The 18215-nt window shown below is 47.8% G+C and overlaps 1 protein-coding gene across 1 annotated transcript in view; it reads left to right on the forward strand.

Annotated features, from left to right (window-relative positions):
- Positions 1-18215, forward strand: part of UNC80 (unc-80 subunit of NALCN channel complex) — a 2761828-nt gene that overhangs the window by 320282 nt on the left and 2423331 nt on the right. The gene's annotated exons all lie outside the window — the stretch shown is intronic.

An 18215-nucleotide genomic window follows, 5' to 3' on the forward strand; every position in this document is an offset into this window, starting at 1 on the left:
TGTTATTGACCACAATTTGTGTCTTGCCTTGGTTCAGTTTATAGCCCGACATTGCCCCTATAGATAGCTGCTTCTTGCTCTATTTTCACGAAAGCAGACGCAGGTTCTGCTGACGTAATTGCCAAATCATCTGCGTAGCCAAGGATCTTAGTTTCACGCCCATTCAACGTTATCGGTAGGATGTTTCTATTTAACTCTATTCTCCTCATAAAGGAATCAATATAAAAAGCAAAAAGTAGCGGAGAACAAGGACACCCTTGCCGGGTTCCTCGCCAAATATTAATTACATCGCTCTGCACACCCATAGCTCAGAGTCTAATCTTAGGGTTTGTATATAGTGCCTGTAGTGCCTTTATACATCTTGCCCCAACATTTACTTTTTCTAACACAGGATCCCCCTTCCACAAACCATTTAGTCCATTAATATTGAAATCCCAGCACATTATAATTGGAAGAGGCCAGTTGGCCATTTGCGTGTTAATTTGATTAAGCATCTCAGGGTCATCATATATCGTGCAAGGAGTGAAATTCAATCTTGGCATTTGACACTCTACCATGGCCCATCGACCATAGACGTCCGTGAGGCATTTTTAAACTATTACGGCCTTAGTATCGCCACCCCCCGTGTCCTAGTTCCTTGTATGGTACATGCTAGTAGTTGAAAACCCAGCTGTTCCAAAAGAAATGTACGCGATACCTCAACATTGGTTTCCTGTAGGCATACAACATCTGCCCGCAGAGATTTTAGATATTCTTTCACATTCCTTCGCTGACTCGCATCATTAAGCCCACATACATTAATGGTTACTATTCGCATGTAATTTCTTCAGTTTCCCTTACTTTTTTCATGTGTATCCTAGTGTCACTTTTTTTGCTAAAAGATGATGATTTTTTCTCCCCTTTATCACCCACACCCCACCTCCTCTGCATTCCCTCCCCCCCTTTCTCCTCTCCCCCCCCACCCTCCACCCAACAAAATGAAGCAAGCAGACTTAAGGTCTCTATGATGGAGTCTGAAAGTCGGCCTCCCTTTGCCGCTTTCTTACCTAAATTAAAACTAAAAAGGTGTGCTGAATAAATCCTACCCCTCCTCCTCCCCCTTATGCTCAAACAAGCGCCCCCTTCCTCTCCCCCTTCCCCCCCCTTTTTTTCTCTTTTTTAAACCCAAAACAAGTCTACTGCATATGAACATATAAGAATAGGAAAAAAGGGGGTGTAGAAATCTGATTAAGTGCGTTATCACACGTTTTCAAACAAGTACCTACTGATAGGAAGAAAATGCAGACATGATAACCGCCTCCCCACAACACTAAGGTGTTACATTTGCATTTCCTGGCTTCAACGTGTCCATATAAGCCTTAGCTTGAATTTCAGAGGTAAAAACCCTAGGATTGTTTTTGTAAATAATCTTCAGTCTCGCAGGATTCATCAGATAGGCCTGCAGGCCCATCTCTCGGCAAGGCTCAATCAACTCTCTCAGACGCCACCGTCTTTCAACTGTGGTATGGCAATAGTCAGGGGTGGTAGAAAATGACTGGTTCTCAAAGGACCGTTTAGCATTCGTGCGAGCTTTAGAGTAAACCTCCTGTCGAAGTAGAAAATTCCCGAAATACACTAGGATCGCTCTGGATACTCCCTTCTTAGTTCTCTGTGGGTTTTTCTTCAGGGTCAAAGGGAAACCGTGGAGCCGTTGGAGCTCTGGAAAAGCCCCCTTCATTCGTTTTAGGACATAGGCCCTAATGTCTTCACCTTTCACCCCTTTTGCAACCCCAAGAACTCTAAGGTTATTCCGTCTCTGGCAATTCTCAAGGTCTTCCATTTTCCATTGGACCTCTATGAATTGTTTATCATAAGTTTTAATCTTAGCTGAATCTTTCGCCTGACAGTCTTCAAGGAGGCTTGTACGGTCTTCCAACTGGGCCAATCTGTTGTTAGTATCTGTACATATCTTGGCTACTTTCCTTACTTCCCCTTGTAAATTCTTGGTTGCCAACCTATTCTTTTTGCTGTCCATTCGTGTCTCTTCCTGAAACTGTTTGATCAAATCAAGTATAGTCCGTAGGGAGGGAGCATTATCATCCACCCCTGCTACCATCAGCCCTGTGTGTTCTGGATAAACACTCCTAGTGGCTGAGTAGTCCCATTTTAATGTTGGATCTGTGTAGCCCCTGCTACCCCTTCGATGTTCGCCAGTTGTTTTCTCCACAGAGTGGGAATCCCTCTGTTTCCTTTAAAGTTTCTTCCTTCTTACAACCGTGTCCTTCGATGGGGTTCCTATGCCAGCATCGGAGCTCGAGATTGGGCTAGAGAGCAAGGCGTTACTGCTATCTTCAGATTCTGAGGGGCTGAGCTCAGATCCATCTGTAACTGAATAGAATTTATCCCCAAGATCTGTTTGGGGCAAATTCCTGCAATATTCCAGGAAATTTTAAGGGCAAGTGTGGTATTTCCCTGATTTGCCTCAAATGTGCTGTTAAGAACAGGCACTGTGGCATGAGCTACTAGTCCGGGCTCTTCCTCTACGGAATCACCTTCGGGGATGGAATTAGAGAGTGGGGTGAGTTTTCATGAATATTTAGACCCTTGTTAGTGTTAGTGGGTGTATGTAATAGGCAGCCAGATGGATATACGACCCCTTTAATAACACGGTCACCTTTGTGTGCAGCTCTCCCTATATGGTAATATTTCAGGCCCATTCCTCCCTTCTAAGGTGGCTGTCTAGGTTGTTTATACAGTCAATCAATGTCAATAGGACCTGAGAGAGCATCAAAACAATTCAAGTGGTTGAATGGGGAAGGCTGTAAAGAGGTCATGCCTAATCGGGGGGGACCCTTGTCTCAATATGTTTCCCTGATGGGGGGGATACAAAAAAAACAGTGGGTAAGCCCTTATCATTTCATTCTCAACGGGTTGTGTCTTTAAGCTGCCTCAATGTGAAGTGCACGTACTTGGCATTGCTAAAATTAAGGACCACACAATCCCCATCCACAGATTTGGCTGTGTATCCCAACCAGTTCACCTGTCTTGTCATAATGATATAATCACACCAGTTTATCTTGGACAACATTTAACTGAAGCGACAGTGAGCTGATTTGTTAATAAGGCTTTCATAGCTTTCTTGATGGCCACGGGGGAGATGGGGAACCCCCGTCAAAATCAATGTATATGGTGTACATTCTGGGGGTAGATTTAATGTTTATTACACCCCCTCCACTAAGGGAACTATATGCTAAGCTATTAGCATTTGAGTTTCCATTTTGGGAGCTGCTCCATACAACAAATCAGATCTCAATTGATTAGTGGCCCCGTGTCCTGCCTTTTGATTATTTCTGGACGTATTCCCATGAGACTCAGGTTTCCATGGGGTCTGAACCGGAGGATTAACTTGAGAAAAAGCACCCTTACTTCGGATCGGTATGAAATTAAATGAAATGAAGATTGGTATTTATAAAGCGCGCGGCTACTCACGTAGAGTGTCCTGGCGCTTGACCACCAAAAATCACAATCTTTAAGAGCTCGGGCCCTGCCTGCCAATATGCTATTGCTGGAACAACCAGGTTTTTAGTAATCCCCAAAAAAGCATCAAGTCCTGTACCTGTCTAAGATGCAGAGGCATATCATTCCATAGGCGCGCTGCTAGGACTTGAAAAGAGCGCCCCCCCTGAGAGCGAGCAAGTTTAGGAATGAGCATGAGGGACTGCCCTGTGGAACTCAAGACCCGTTGAGGCTCATAATGATGGAATCTCCTTCTCAAATAGACGGCACCAGTGCAGTGGAATGCTCGGTAGGCCAGAACTAGCGCCTTAAACTGAATTTTCCTTCTAACTGGATGCCAGAGCAGAGCCTTCAGGTGGGGCGACATATTCGTTCTGCATGAGAATAGCTCTGGCTGCAGCGTTCTGAACCACCTGCAGCCGATTGAGTAGAAATTCCGACAAGCCTAGATAACGTATGTTGACATAGTCCAACCTAAATGAGATCAAAGCTTGCACAACAGTTTTACGGCAATTAACCAGTATTAGGCCAGAGCATGTACCAGCAATGGTTTGAATTTGAGTCTTCATCAACAAATTGGCATGTAATTTGACTCCCAAGTTCTTCACCGTGCAGACCGGAGCTGCGGGAGGAGACATGTCACGGGGCCTCCTATGGCTCCAATCCTCAAATGGTGGACAACCAAAAAAGATAAATTCAGATTTTTCGGGATTACATTTTAGTTGGTCGAGTCGCATCCAGGAAAAAACTTCCGTCAAACATCTTTCAATCTTGCTCCCTCCAAAGTTAGACCCTTTGTCGCACGTGAACATCAATTGCGTGTCATCGGCGTACGAAATAATCTTCGCGCCGTATGACTCTGCCAGGAGAGCAAGGGGGTCCATATAAATGTTAAAGAGTGTTGGACTCAAAATTGCGCTCTGTGGGACACCTACCTTCATAGGAGGAATCGCAGCTGAGAAGGGGGGGCAGCAAATTTCCTGCTGCCGCTCACTCAAAAAAGAGGAGAACAACTTGTATACCGTGCCCCCAATACCACACTCCATCAGCCTTCACAGGAGCTGTTCATCGGGCACGGTATCAAAGGCCGCAGATAAGTCCAATAGTATCACTACAGCACTCCCCCCCTTTATCCAACTGTGTTTTAATGATTTCTGAGACTTCAAGAAACGCTGTCTCAGTACTAAGGGAGGCTCTGAAGCCTGATTGACTCCCATGGAGGACTTGATTCACTTCCACAAAATCCAGTTAGTACTGAATTAACATACTTTTCCAGTACTTTAGAGAAGAACGGCAGCATAGATATGGCCTATAGTTGGACGCGGCTGCAGGATCAGCCATTGGTTTCTTCAACAACGGGATGATTTTAGCCTTTTTCCAATAGCTAGGTACCATCCCCTTTTGTAGCGAGGAATTCAAAACTAAATTGACGGCAGGATTAATAGTCTTGGCGATGTTCATCAAAATTTTTGCCGGACATAGACCTGCCAGGGAGCCTGATTTCAGTGTTTCCATGATCTCAAGGGATTTAGCTAAGGAAATTGGGGGGAATTGGTTGATCGAGATACCAGCCCCATCGGTCACGGACACGGTGTGGTGCTTAAACAGCCCTTCCCATCGGAATGAGCACTGACTGGCAGTTTTGCTATATATTTATCAGACCCACTCTGTGAGTTAATTGCTGGGTTCATATTTAAATCCTGCAGCACTCGCGACAAAGCTGCTCCTCAATAGGAATTAAATGAGCTGTGATAGATGCCAAAGCCTCTATTACTATTTTGCTAATTTTTTCAATAGAGGTATCTATTTCTTCATATATGGCACCTCTTCCTGCACCTGCAAGTGCTTTACATGCATTACCTATTAAGTGCATTTGTTTAGTTCTCTTGACCCTCAGCGAGTTGCCCTTTAGTTTTTTATCCACTCCTGCCATTTCAGTTTGTTTCCTTTTTGCCCCTGCTTTTGGCTATAGTCCATTCTTCTTTAGGGTTGAGTCTAGGGCATGCTCATCTGCATCATATGTAACACGTAAGTCACCCTGGTTCACAAATATAACAGTGGGTGAGAATGGTGCTTGGGTCCTGTGCTCAGTGTTTACTTCAACCATGGCTATGTGAGCCTCAGTATTAGTGGAATGAGGTGAATCTGGAATGGGAGCTAGCGAAAGTCTTCGTTCTGCCTGCTCTATTTCCTTATGAATTGCCCCCACTGCTTTTAGTAGGGAGTCATCCAGGGTGGTATCAGTGGGCTTGAAAGCAGGCATAGGTTTCCGTTTCGCCATGGTATTGTTTTTTCTTTTATAAACAGCAGAAAATAAAAAGATTAACCTTCAGAAGGCTTTGCCAAACTGAGGCGCAGCCCCGGTATCCCCCAAATCAGGGAACCAAGAGAAAAGGCCTAGCCCAGCCTCTCCGGGCACTGACGGCAGGGCTCCTGTAGTGATTTGAAGAGCCTCCTGGCATGAAAAGGATGACGCAGCCGATTCCCGGTGGAGCCTGGGGGCTGGAGTCCCTGCCCGGCTCTGCTGAAGTGAGTCCCCAACTCCGTCTGTTTCAGGAAATCAAATGGTAAAATGGCTAACACCACCACCCACTATGTACAGAGACTAACCGAACCACCTTAGTAGCGCATGTGGGGCCCACACCAATAAACGCTCACGGAGGACCCAGCCAGTCAGCTGACTCAGCCTGCAGACTCACCAGCTGCTGCCTCCTGCTGCCTCTGAGGGCCAAGGGTCGAGGGTCCACGGTGGAGCTGCGGTCTGCACTGGCACTGCTAGTGAGGGTGGTCACTGTGCTGGATGGAGCACCACTGCTCAATTTCCTTGCCCAGGTTCTCGACTGCTTTCTTATATTCTACTGGGTCCATGGTCCGTAGGTATTTTAGCACAGCATGCCACGAGGGGTTGGTTGGGGTTGCGGATGCTGGCTGCTGGGTTGCGGGGGAGCTTTCTGCTGCTGGGCAGCTGAGAACCGCCGAGAGCCACCCAGCCTGTGCGTCGTAAGCACCCTTCTCAGCAGCATTTGAGGTAAGGTGTTGCTTCCGATCTCTGGTTCTATTGCAGGTTGGCTGCTTTGCTAAAGGTGTCATTGTTATCACTATACCTAGGTTACCACTGAAGTTAGAGTCCTCTTTGTAGTTCAGAATGGCTTTGTTTCACCGCTTCCTCAGTCTCCTAATACTAGCCAACTTTGTTCCTATCAGCATCCCAGGACCCTGGACAGGGCAACGATATGCTCTTCCTTTTTCAATTTATAGAGCTAGACCTGCTGTCTAAAAGATGACAGTTTATAAATTCTTTATTGTATAGTTAATAAAAACCGTTACAATATTCCAAATATTAAAATACTCTCCTTTGCATACTATAATACATTAAATACGATATTAAAACCACATTTGTTAAAATAAACACATGTAAAAAAAAAAAATTTAAATTATGAGGCTGTGTCGAACCTGGTGAGTTATACATTTGGTCTTATTGTCCTTTACAGGAGTTCTCGATGTTGATTAATTGTTTGGGAAATGAATTTTAAATCAACCAGAATAAATCGCGAAATCAGAGTTCTGACTTGTACTATCTTTTCATTACATTTTCAAAATTGGTTACATATTTTATTATTGCTCTCCCCCGCACTCTAAGGATGGAACCTGACTACCTTCGGTTCAGAAAACTTCTGAAAACCCACCTGTTCCCTTGACCTCCTCCCCTGTCACCCTCTTGACTGTCCTGATCTCATCGCTGGGATGCTTACGGGTTACTACGCGCTTTACAAAACCCAAATAATAATAATAATAATAATATTAGACAGATGAATTGTGGGTCGACTGAGTCCAACACGTTTAATATTGCTGAACGGCATGTGCGAATACCTTTCTCGTTAAACTTTCTCCTGAGTAGACTCTGGCGATCACACTCCAACACCGGACAGATATAAATCAGATGTACGAAGTCTTGAACTGCTGCGCCACATAGGTTACAAACCTTAGGGCCCGGGGTCCTCCATTCAGGTTGGTCGGCGTTTGTTGGCAGTTTCCCCATGCGTAACTTCAAATACTTTAGCTTTAGGTGGGTAGGAAAAGCAAGGCCTAAATAGGCAGCTGGCTTCGGCCTTTTGTAGGATTGTAAAATCATCCATGCATGTGCACGTCGTCTTAAAAGTTGTTTTATCTTCGACTAACGAGTGCAAGTTAGTTGCTTTTTTTACGATCTGCTTAAATGCTGATACTGGTAATTTCCTTTGCCAGACATTTGTCAATTCGGTGCTTATCAGGGAGGCATTTAGGTACTTTGCATAGTAAGATTTAGGGTTGCTTTGCAAGGCGACCCAGATAGCAGAGTTAATTTCTACATCGCTGTTGAGCCAGATGTTGTACCTAAATTTTATTGACTTGTATCATTTGTGCAATATTTGGGACTGCAATCCAAACTCGAGACGTACCTGTGCTGGTGAAGCATCGCAGGGTAAACAAAATACTCGCTTGTATACTCTTGTTTGAATTTTATCCAATAGCGGTGCACTTCTTCCATTATGTACCACACTGCCATAAGCTATCGTTGGAAGTTGCTTAGCTTTGATACCTGTGAGAAGGGGGGTGAACAAGGAACCTTTTAGCCGTTTGGATAATCTGCAGAATGCATGCAATAAGGCAGTTCCCTTCTTTTCAATAGTGTCAAAATGTGTGGAGAATGTGAGCCGTCTATCCAGATGTATCCCCAAATATTTGTAGCTGTCCACCACTTCTAGGTTTATGTTGTTGATTGTAACTTTCGGCTGTTTGGAGCAACGATGCGTTATAATCATGACCATTTTTTTTTACTATTTATTTCCATCAGATTTTTTGGCGGAGAATTCAGCCAACTCGTGGATTAGACGTTGCAGTCCTATTCTTGTTTGACTAAGAAGGACAACGTCGTCTGCATAAGATAGATGCGTAAAGGGCAATGTCCCTAGCCGTGGTGGATGTGCATTGACCCCATCTAGTCTTGGTGACAGATCGGCCATAAATAGGTTGAACAGATGGGGGGCCAAGACGCAGCCTTGTTTTAATCCTTCTCTGGTTGCTATCTTCCTTGTTAGCCTTCGGCCGTTATGGATCTTAACCTGCATCCAAGTGTTGGTGTAAAGGTCCATGATTGGGTTTAAGATCGTGTCCGGCAGGCCCTGTTGCTTTAATTTAGCCCATAGTGTTTGTCGGCTAACTCGATCAAAGGCCGCCTTGAAGTCCACAAAACATAGATGAAGTGCTTGTCGGTCTCGTAGGGTTTTTTCTGCTATCAGGCTTATTGCTATGACATTTGCAATTGTGCCTGTACCACGCCGAAATCCTGACTGATTTGCAGGGATTTTTTTATTATCATCGGACCATTTTACAAGGTCGGTTAGAATCAACGAAGCGTAATATTTGGCCTCCGCATCTATCAGCGCGATCAGGCGATAAATTGCTGGATCCGTACGATCCCCGCCCTTGTATATTGGATTGATAATTGCCCCTCTCCAGATTTCCGGGATGCGATTGGTGACATTGATCGTCAGAAACAGATTATTGAGTTTGCAGGCCCAATAATGAGGATCTTGCTTGTAAATTGTCTGGGGGACGCCGTTTGGTCCAGGTGCGCTATCTAGCCTACTTTTCCTTATGATTCGTGGAATTTCTACTTCAGTATAAGCTCCTATGTTTTGAGCTAAATCTTCACTTTTCTGTTCCAGATTGTTTATGGAGTCGGAAGCGATTAATGGCTGAAACTCTACGTTTTTACTTTCGTACTCTGTGGTTACAGCTGATGGTAGCTGTTCCGTGTTGTTTATCGCAAATGTGTCAATTAGATGCTGGACCCATGCCATCTCCGAGACGCAGGTCATACATATGGTATTTGTGGTTCTATTCATTGAGTTTACCTGCGACTAGAATGCTCTGGAGTCAGATTATTTTGCATTATGAACTATTTTCATCCAAAAGTTGGTGTCCTAATTTTTTTTATCATTCCAAATTAATTTTTTATATTGTTTCTTTAAGAAACGTACATCCTGCCATACTTTTGATTGAGAATTATGACTTTGAGCTCTCCTCAGAGACTGTCTCAGGCGCCTTCTCAAGGCTCTAGATATCTGACTAAGATGGCTGTTGTTATTTCCATTGTACGTCATTTTAGTGGAGACTCCTACTTTTGGTAGCTTTTTCAGGAAGGCAGTCCATGTTTCAACGGTCATTTGGTTTTTTGGGGCGAGCGTTAGCATTAGGTTTTTAGAATTTTGAGCTATCTGTGGTAGTGTGGCGCATATCCACCTTAGATCTTTCAGATTTATTGTAGAAGTTACCCCTACTATTATTGGCGAATCTTGATGTTTTAGAGGGGTTATTTGTAGCTCAATATGCTGGACCGAGTGATCGCTAACAGATGAGTATTTGATTTGAAACTTTTTTGTTAGCCCTAGAAGGGGAAGAGTGACTATAGTATAATCCAAGATTGAGCTTGAACTGGAACCAATATATGTGCAATTAGCGGGTCTGTCCTGTTTTATTCTCCCGTTTAGTGCACGCATACCTAGCTGTTCAAGGTCCCATATTAGTTGCCGGCCCACTTTATCCTTTCGTTGTGCAACCGGGATCACCTGCATTTCTACAGCCCAGATTTCGTTTGCTGTGATGATATTTTGTTCCTCTTCATGGGGGTGTAGTAAATTAGCATTGAAATCTCCTGTAAGAATTATCTCCCAGGTTGGCTGTTCAAGGCGGAATTCCGCTATGACATCACTTACTTTTTTGAAGAGCTCTTTTTTATCTTAGTTTTTGGGTGTTCGTATATATTAATAAGTATAATGGTGCCTACGCCTGCGGATAGTGCCATTTCCAATGTTATTATTTGCATGGCTGGAGTAGTTGATGTTAGCTGAGAAGACTTGATTTTTAGTGCTGTAGAAATATAAACGGCAAGGCCCCCCTTGGCTCATCCATATTGCTGAGTTCGTATTGCACTAACATGGTGGCCTATTCTGCCTTGGATTTCTACTGGGGCTGTTAGCCATGTTTCTTGTAGTACGATTATTTTGTGTCTGTCCCAGGACTCTGTCTTTCCTTTATCATTTAAGATATCTTTTTCTCCAGCAATGTTCCAAGATAAAACTTTTATGGAGGCAAGGCCAGTTTTACCACCCGGACCATAATTTCATTCCTCTCTAATTCCTGATCCAGTATTTAATCTGCACTGGTGCTTTAGTTTTGTGCTTTCGGCCCCCTTGGCACCTTGCAACACCGAAAAGACAGTACATTTTATTGTTTGATTTTTTTCCTTTTGGGACACCGGTCATTAGGAAAGGGGAGGGGTAACCTGGTATTACCTCTTCGGTGACAGAAATTCCCCACTCTTCAAATTTAACAATTTAGTGTAGTATGTCTTTGACTATTTCTCCATTCCTCCATGTTGCTAAGGTGCCTTCCTTTCCTATATTGTTTCCAGGGTTTATAAATTCTATCGTTAATAGATCTGCAGATGTTATGTGTTGTAGAGTTGGAATTTCTGCCATTAATCGTAGGATGTTTCCTCTGTTCAGATAGTCTTGTGGACCTTGTGATTGATAGTTTGGGGTGAGTAGTATCCTTCTTGCTGTGTTCAAGGTATTCTTCTTTTTTTGCGGAAAAGAAGTTAATGTCTTTTTTTAAAAGTTTCTTTATTGACAATAAAGGTCACCTAATACAGTACAGTCTTTCGGTCAGCATGATGCTACATCGTGACATACAATTCTACAGTGTAAACCAGGATTGTCATTTTCATTTTTTGTGAAAGATAATAATCCCCAACTCCCCAACTCCCCCCCGCCGCCCCCTGACCCCCCCAGCACTTACTCAATCTTCAATTCAGGCCCATGGTGGTTTGGTTCTAATCTCCATGTTTCAGTTTGCAGTTCCCCATATATACAGAATACAATTACAGCTGATTATGTAAGTTATGTCCGCAACTCGGTTCGCGGTTCTTGGGCATGGCCTGCCGTCCGTATATTATTCGTCTGTGTCAGGCAGTAACCCCGCTCTATTCCCCATGAGCCTGTACACCCTGTTCAAATGCTAGTAGTAATGCATTCCACTCTAAGGAGATGGGATGTTTCCTGAGCCCTCTAAGCTCTTCCCTGTGTAGTTCTTGTCCCTCAGCCTTGCCCCAACTGATCGCCTCCCCACTCCAGGTCTCCACTTCCGGGGGTCTAGCCGACTTCCATCTCATCGTCACCGCCCTCTTTGCCAACAATAGTACTAGGTCCACAAATCTGGTAACCACACTTCTCTTTCTTTCTTTGTGGCCTATTCCCAGCAAACAATAAGAAGCGGATGTGTAAGGTCTGCCTGGCGCTATGTCATTCAAAATGTGGTGTATCGCGCCCCAGTAGGGCCCTAGTTTAGGGCAATCCCAGAACATGTGCATTAGGCCTGCATCTTCCTGTTGGCATCTGGGGCATGTGTCAGTCGCTTCCGGGAACATCACATGTATCTTGTGTGGGGTGAGGTATGCCCTATGTACGATCATTAATTGAATGAATTTAAACTTAGGGTTTCGGGACACTTTCTTTGGCAGTCTCAGTATCAGTTTCCACTCCTTGTCATTCCCAACATTTCCCACATCTGCCTCCCAGCGTGACCTCAGGGATTGTAGGGGGTCAGCCCTGCCCTCTCGTATACCCGCAGTCAGCCATTTTGTCAAGTGACCTCCCGTTCCCATGAGGTACTGCATAGTAATTAGCGTGTTGGTGACGGGCTCCGCTCCATCTTGCAGCCAGTGAGTGCCTATGTAATGGGTCAGTTGTGCATGTTGTAGAAACAGTGCTCTCGGCGTGTGGTGGAGTCTGGCGAACTCCATATATGGCAATAGCCTGCCATCCGAGAAGAAGTCCCCAATCTGCACTACTCCCGCATCTTGCCATGCCCGCAACCTCCGTTCCGTCAATGTACCTGTCCCCAGTGGGATGCCCAGCAATGGTATCGAGGGTGCATAACTTGAACGACTGTTGGTGTACCTGACCGCTCTTTTCCAGTACATGAGTGCCAGTTTAAGTAGGGGCGGAGTCGCAGGCGGCGCCCTGCTCCCTGGGAGCAATAACTGATGTACCGCACCCCGCTTCCTATCCGCCTCTGTCATGTTCAGTTCCTGTAAGTTGCGGCCTGCCAGCCAATATGCAAGCCACTGTAGTTGGCACGCACAGCCGTATGCGAACAAGTCAGGCACTCCCATGCCGCCTTGGTCCGTGGGAAGCTGTAGTTTGGTCATGCTAATGCGTCTTCTGCCCTTCCCCCACACCAATTCAGTTAGCAGAGTATTTAGCTTCTTGAAAAAAGGCTTGGGGACCAAGATAGGCAAATTCGTGAAGAAGTATATCAGCCGCGGTAGTACCACCATCTTTGAGATAGCTACTCTGCCTGCCACTGACAACGGCAGGGTGTTCCAGAATTGCACCTGTTTATGCAGGTTGGTCAGGGCTCTTCCCAGGTTACCGTCCATCAGGTCTTGTGGTTGTCGGTACACCTGAATACCCAGGTACTTGAAGGTCACGGGTGCGACCTGCAAGCAGTGCGGCGGGAATCGGACGTGCGTCCCTGTCACCGGGCCTCGGAAGCCAAACCCGTAAGACTTCATTTAGTTGATGGCGAGGCCCGACAACTCGCGGAATCCCGCAAATATCCGCGGCAGAGGTGTCACCGGATTGTTTATATCCTTGAGGATCAGCAATATGTCATCGGCATACGCCGATATGACGTGGTGAGTGTGAAGCCTAGTAATCCCCACTGCGGCCGCCATCGAACGCACTTTCAATAGTAAGGGCTCTAGAGCGATTATGAACAACAAGGGCGAAAGCGGGCATCCCTGCCTTGTACCCCTTGCTATCTCAATCCGATCTGAGATACATTTGTTGGTGCGAACCCGTGCCATGGGTTTCCGATATAGTAGGGACACCCAGGCTATGAATTCAGCAGGGAGCCCAAACCTGTCCATGGTCGCAAACATGTAGTCCCATCTAAGGGAGTCGAAGGCCTGTCTGAGGTCCAGGGAGATGCATCCCTCGGCGTCACCACCCTCCGCGTCCGGGGACATCAATTGGCTGAGCCTCCGTAGGTTTAGAGCCGTACTCCTACCCGGCACAAACCCACATTGATCGGGGTGTACCATGTCCGGGATATGCTGGGACAGGCGCACCGCTAGTATCTTACTGAGGATTTTGGAATCAGTGTTCAGAAGTGACAGCGGTCTGTAGTTGTCTAGCTGCAGTGCGTCCCTCCCTGGTTTCAGAAGGGAAACAATTAGGGCCTGCAGTGTTGTGTCAGGCAGTTCGCCTCTCTTTAGTGCTTCACCGTATAACGCATGAAGGCGGGGGGCCAGTAGGTCTATATATGTCAGGTAAAATTCCGCCGGGAGCCCATCCGTCCCGGGCGCCTTGTTCCTCGGCAGGGCCTTGATGGCCATTCTAATTTCAGCCGTTGTAATGGGCTTCGCTATGTCCGCCTTGTGCGTTGCACTTAGTTGAGGAACACGGATATCGGAGAAAAATTCCTCAAATGCCAGTTCCGAGAGTGGAGCGTGTGGGCCATATAAAGTTGCATAATATTGCCGGAACACCGTGTTAATCTCACGCTGTCCCTGTATCATCTCCCCGGAGGTATCCTGTATCTCCATAATAGGGGTGACCGCTGGGCCGTCCTTCGTCAGCCGTGCCAAAAGCGCGCCCGCTTTATCCGCCTGTGTATGCTGCCGTGCGGTGTACTCCCTATAATCTAGCACTCTGAGCTCCTCCAAGAGCTCCGCATGTTGTATATTAGCCTCCTGCAGTTGCATGAGGGCGCCGTCCGTGCCTGCGGCCTCGTTTTCTAGCGCCGCCATACTGTCCTCCACTGCCCTCAACTTTCCCAGTACTAGGTGTTTAACGCCTATTTTGGTACCCATGGCCACTCCACGTATGGTAGCCTTAAAGGCGTCCCATTCAACCTGTCTGGAACTTGCCGTACCCGTATTCCCGTTAAAGTAATGCGTGGTGGCGTCTAGTAGTGTGGACTTAAAGACCGGGTCTTCTAGAAGACTCGGGGACAGTCGCCACGTCGGTATAGGAGTGGGTAGTCTTCCCCAGTGTATTAATAATTCCACCGGGTTGTGATCTGACAACGTCTTCCCCATGTGCTGTACTTTCACAATTGACGGCGTGAGTGTCTTGGAGCAAAAAATACGGTCTATCCTGGTGTGTAATTTGTGCGGTGGGGAGTAGAACGTGTATTCCCTATGCGATGCATGAAGTGCCCGCCAGGTGTCGTCTAATTCCCAGCCTTCCGCCCACTGTGCCAGCGCTCCCGCTTGCTTCCTACTTTCGGTCGCATGTAGGGGGGGGTGTGATCTGTCCAGCGTGAGGTCTAATACCGCGTTACAGTCCCCACCTATAATCCAGTCATACTCCACCCAGTCCGCCAACACCCTACCAATCTCCACAAAAAACTGCGATTGGTCCACATTCGGAGCATACATACATCCGAGTACCACACATACACCGTTCAACAGCCCTCGAGCAAGCGCATATCGGCCCTCCTTGTCTACCCTAGATTCAATGAGCTTGAACGGGACCGTGTTTCTGATCCAAATGGCCGCCCCCCGGGAAAACGCAGAGAACTTCGTTGCGTAGAGTTGGCCCTTCCATTTACGTAGCATTTTGGCACCCTCTGAGTCGTTTAAATGTGTCTCTTGAAAGTACGCTATGTGCACCTGACGCCTATGCAACTGTAGAGGACCAAACTAGAATACCCAACAGGGTTAAGAGCATTCCGGAACCGTGTCTAAGCCTGGGGGCGAGGGCCCAGACAAACGTTCACAACAGTTCTCTGCAAAGAGTCTCGTAACCATTGTCCCCCATGGTCGCAGGCGTTTCAGATCCCAGACCCCCCCCCTCCCCTTCCAAACATAGAAGAGCATCCGCTACGTTACCAGATCGCCGGCTGTTGGGATAATGTTCACATGTCTGCCGCCATCTGTGCCGTGATCTGGGGAAACAACTGCAGGCTGCCTCCGCGTCAGAGGCCGCTGCAAGGGAACTTGTCTGGCTCGCCGACGGTGTCCCTGTGCCCGCATCATGCTCTGCCAGTGCGTCAGTAGTCAGTTGCACTATTATTGTCGTGCCGTCCTCTTCCTCTTCGCTCGGTCGGTCAACTTGGGGTTCCTCCAAATTCGAGCGCCCAGGGCGGTCCTGAGCCTCCGACCGACTGTCGGTCCTCTGTGTTTCCGGCACTTCCTGTTCTTCCCGTAAGGACTGCAGAGGGGTGAGTGTCACTTCCAGCCACTCCGAAGCTTCCTCCGGATTGTCAAAGAAATAAGTCTTGCGGTCGTGAATGACTCTAAGACGCGCCCGGTAGAACAAGGCATATTTCACATTGCGTTCCCTGAGTGTTCTCTTGACTCCCCAAAAGGACGCCCTGTCTCGTTGGACCGCCTGCGTAAAGTCCGGGTAGATGGAGATAGAGTGGTTCTCGTATTGTATGGGACCTCTTTCTCGTGCGGCCTTCAGTATGGCGTCTCTGTCCTTAAAGTGGAGGAGACGCGCTATCAAGGGGCGAGGCGGAGCTCCGGGTTTCGGCGGTCTGGGGGGGACCCTGTGCGCTCTCTCCACGCTGTACATTTGGGTAAGGTCCGCTGGGTCCGCAACAGTCTTCAACCATTCTTCCACAAAGTGGGTCGGATTAGTCCCTTCGCAGCGTTCTGGCACGCCCAAGATGCGAATGTTGTTGCGTCTTGAGCGCCCTTCTGCATCATCGACCCTGTCTCTCAGATGTCGCATTTGCTTCTCCAGACTTTCTAGCCTCGTGGAATGTTTGCTGAGGGATCAAATCGGCAAGCGCAAGTTTCTGTTCTGACACTTTTTCCACTAATTTTTTGTGGTCGTCTTTGAGCAGTGACAGCCCTGTTGACATCGTGTCCATCCGGGTTTCAAGAGCCTCTCTGGACGCCCTGATCTCAGTTAATATGAGGTCCAGCTTGGCCTCCTGTGTGGTAGTTCCTGTTGGCGGGATCACGTCGTCATTGGAAGAGGCCAGGGGATCGTCCTATCCGGAGGCCTGCGCGCCACCACGTGGGTTCCTATTCCCGCCCATCGTGCACCACCGCAGCGTGTCCTTTGGGCGATAAGGAGTCGTCTTGTGTAGCCGTCACTGGTACTCACGGTCACCCTCCGCCAAATTGATGCAGCTATGGGCAGACGCCACACTATAGGTACCCTGTGGTTGATCTTGTGTCACAGTGTAGTAACCGGGTATGGATTCCAGAAGCTGTGGGGGCGAGGGTCGCGTTCGTGACCGTATCAGGCCAGTTCCTATTGTCTGTAGTGCGTGGCGCGTCTTCCTCCGGACCCCAGTGCCACCACGATCGCTCTCAGCACCCCCGGGGGAGCGCCGCTGAACAGGCTGCTGTTAATCCAGCTAGGGCCCCCGTAGTTCTCACTCCAGTTGTGCTCAGATGCCCCACGTTACACAGATCCATACATCTCCCTCCGATATGGGGGGGGGGGGCGGTGGGTCACTGCCGAGCACCGGGCCTCGCCTGCAGTCTCTGCTATATCCCCGTCAAGACGCACCAGGAGAACCGCTGTCTGCCACAATCAGGCCGTCTTCCCTCAGGATAGGCCCCGCGGTCCACCGATGCACCGTGGGGCGGACTCCGCCCGGGGCCCCAGGCGCTCCAGCTCCCGTCAGGCTCCCGGGTTCAGCTGTTAATCTGCTCGGAGCTCCGGTAGGCTCCGGCAGTCCGATTTCCTTACTGTATGCACCTTCCTCGCAGCAGGGGGCAACAAAGCCGGCCCGCGGGCAGCCGCCGCACCCCAGTGACTCCGGGGCACTCCGGACTGCTTCACCGCCCGCGAGGGCTCTCACGTAGCCGGGCACAGGCCACTTCCGGTCCGCCCCCCAATGCAGCGCAGCCCGCGGCCGCGTCCCCAGCTGCAGGCCTCTCTCCCCTCCCGCGGCGTCCCAGCTCGGCGTCGCGCTCTGAAGTCCCCGGCGCCGTTGATCGGTCAGGAACCAGGCGGACCGTTTTTCAACAGGTTGCAGGTAAGGGGTAGGGGTCAGACTCCCTTATGACAGGATGTTTTCAGGATTTCAGGGGATTTGTGGACGGAGCGATCCTAGCTCACGTCCACCATGTTCGGCTGTTGGCCACGCCCCGAAAAGAAGTTAATGTCTGCTCATTCGTCCGGTATCTCCTTAAATCTTTGTGGTCTTTGTCATTTGTATCATTAAGTTGACATTTTCCGTTGTTCTTGTTATTGTCCTTGCTAGTATTCTCTAGAGGCTCATTTACTTTCGTAGGTTCTTTCTGGATGACAGCAGTATAACTCCTTCCAGTTCTTTGGTGAAAAAATAGAAAAGAATGGAGGACTCTGCCCCATTTTAGATCTCTAAGATCAAAGTTAGTTCAAGATGCAGACTTTGCCCCGATCCTGCCAGTTGTCCATGTCCAAAAGGTGAATCTCTGATTCTACAGGCTCTGCAGGAGATCAAAAATTGATATTCTGTTATCCTGGTGACTCCAACCTGGTCATTGGGTCTAGCCTGACTAATGCTTGGACCCTCTAAAACTACTGCCTCATGTGAAATGAGGTTCCTCTGCTGGAGGTGACCTTTTTGGTCATGATAACTGTAGCCATATGCATATATGAGCTGCAAGCCCTAATTGCTTAGGCACCATATACTGTACTGTACCAAGTCAGTTTGAC

The sequence above is a fragment of the Lissotriton helveticus genome, chromosome 3_1 (assembly GCF_964261635.1).
Source record: "Lissotriton helveticus chromosome 3_1, aLisHel1.1, whole genome shotgun sequence".
Classification (NCBI taxonomy): Eukaryota; Metazoa; Chordata; class Amphibia; order Caudata; family Salamandridae; genus Lissotriton; species Lissotriton helveticus.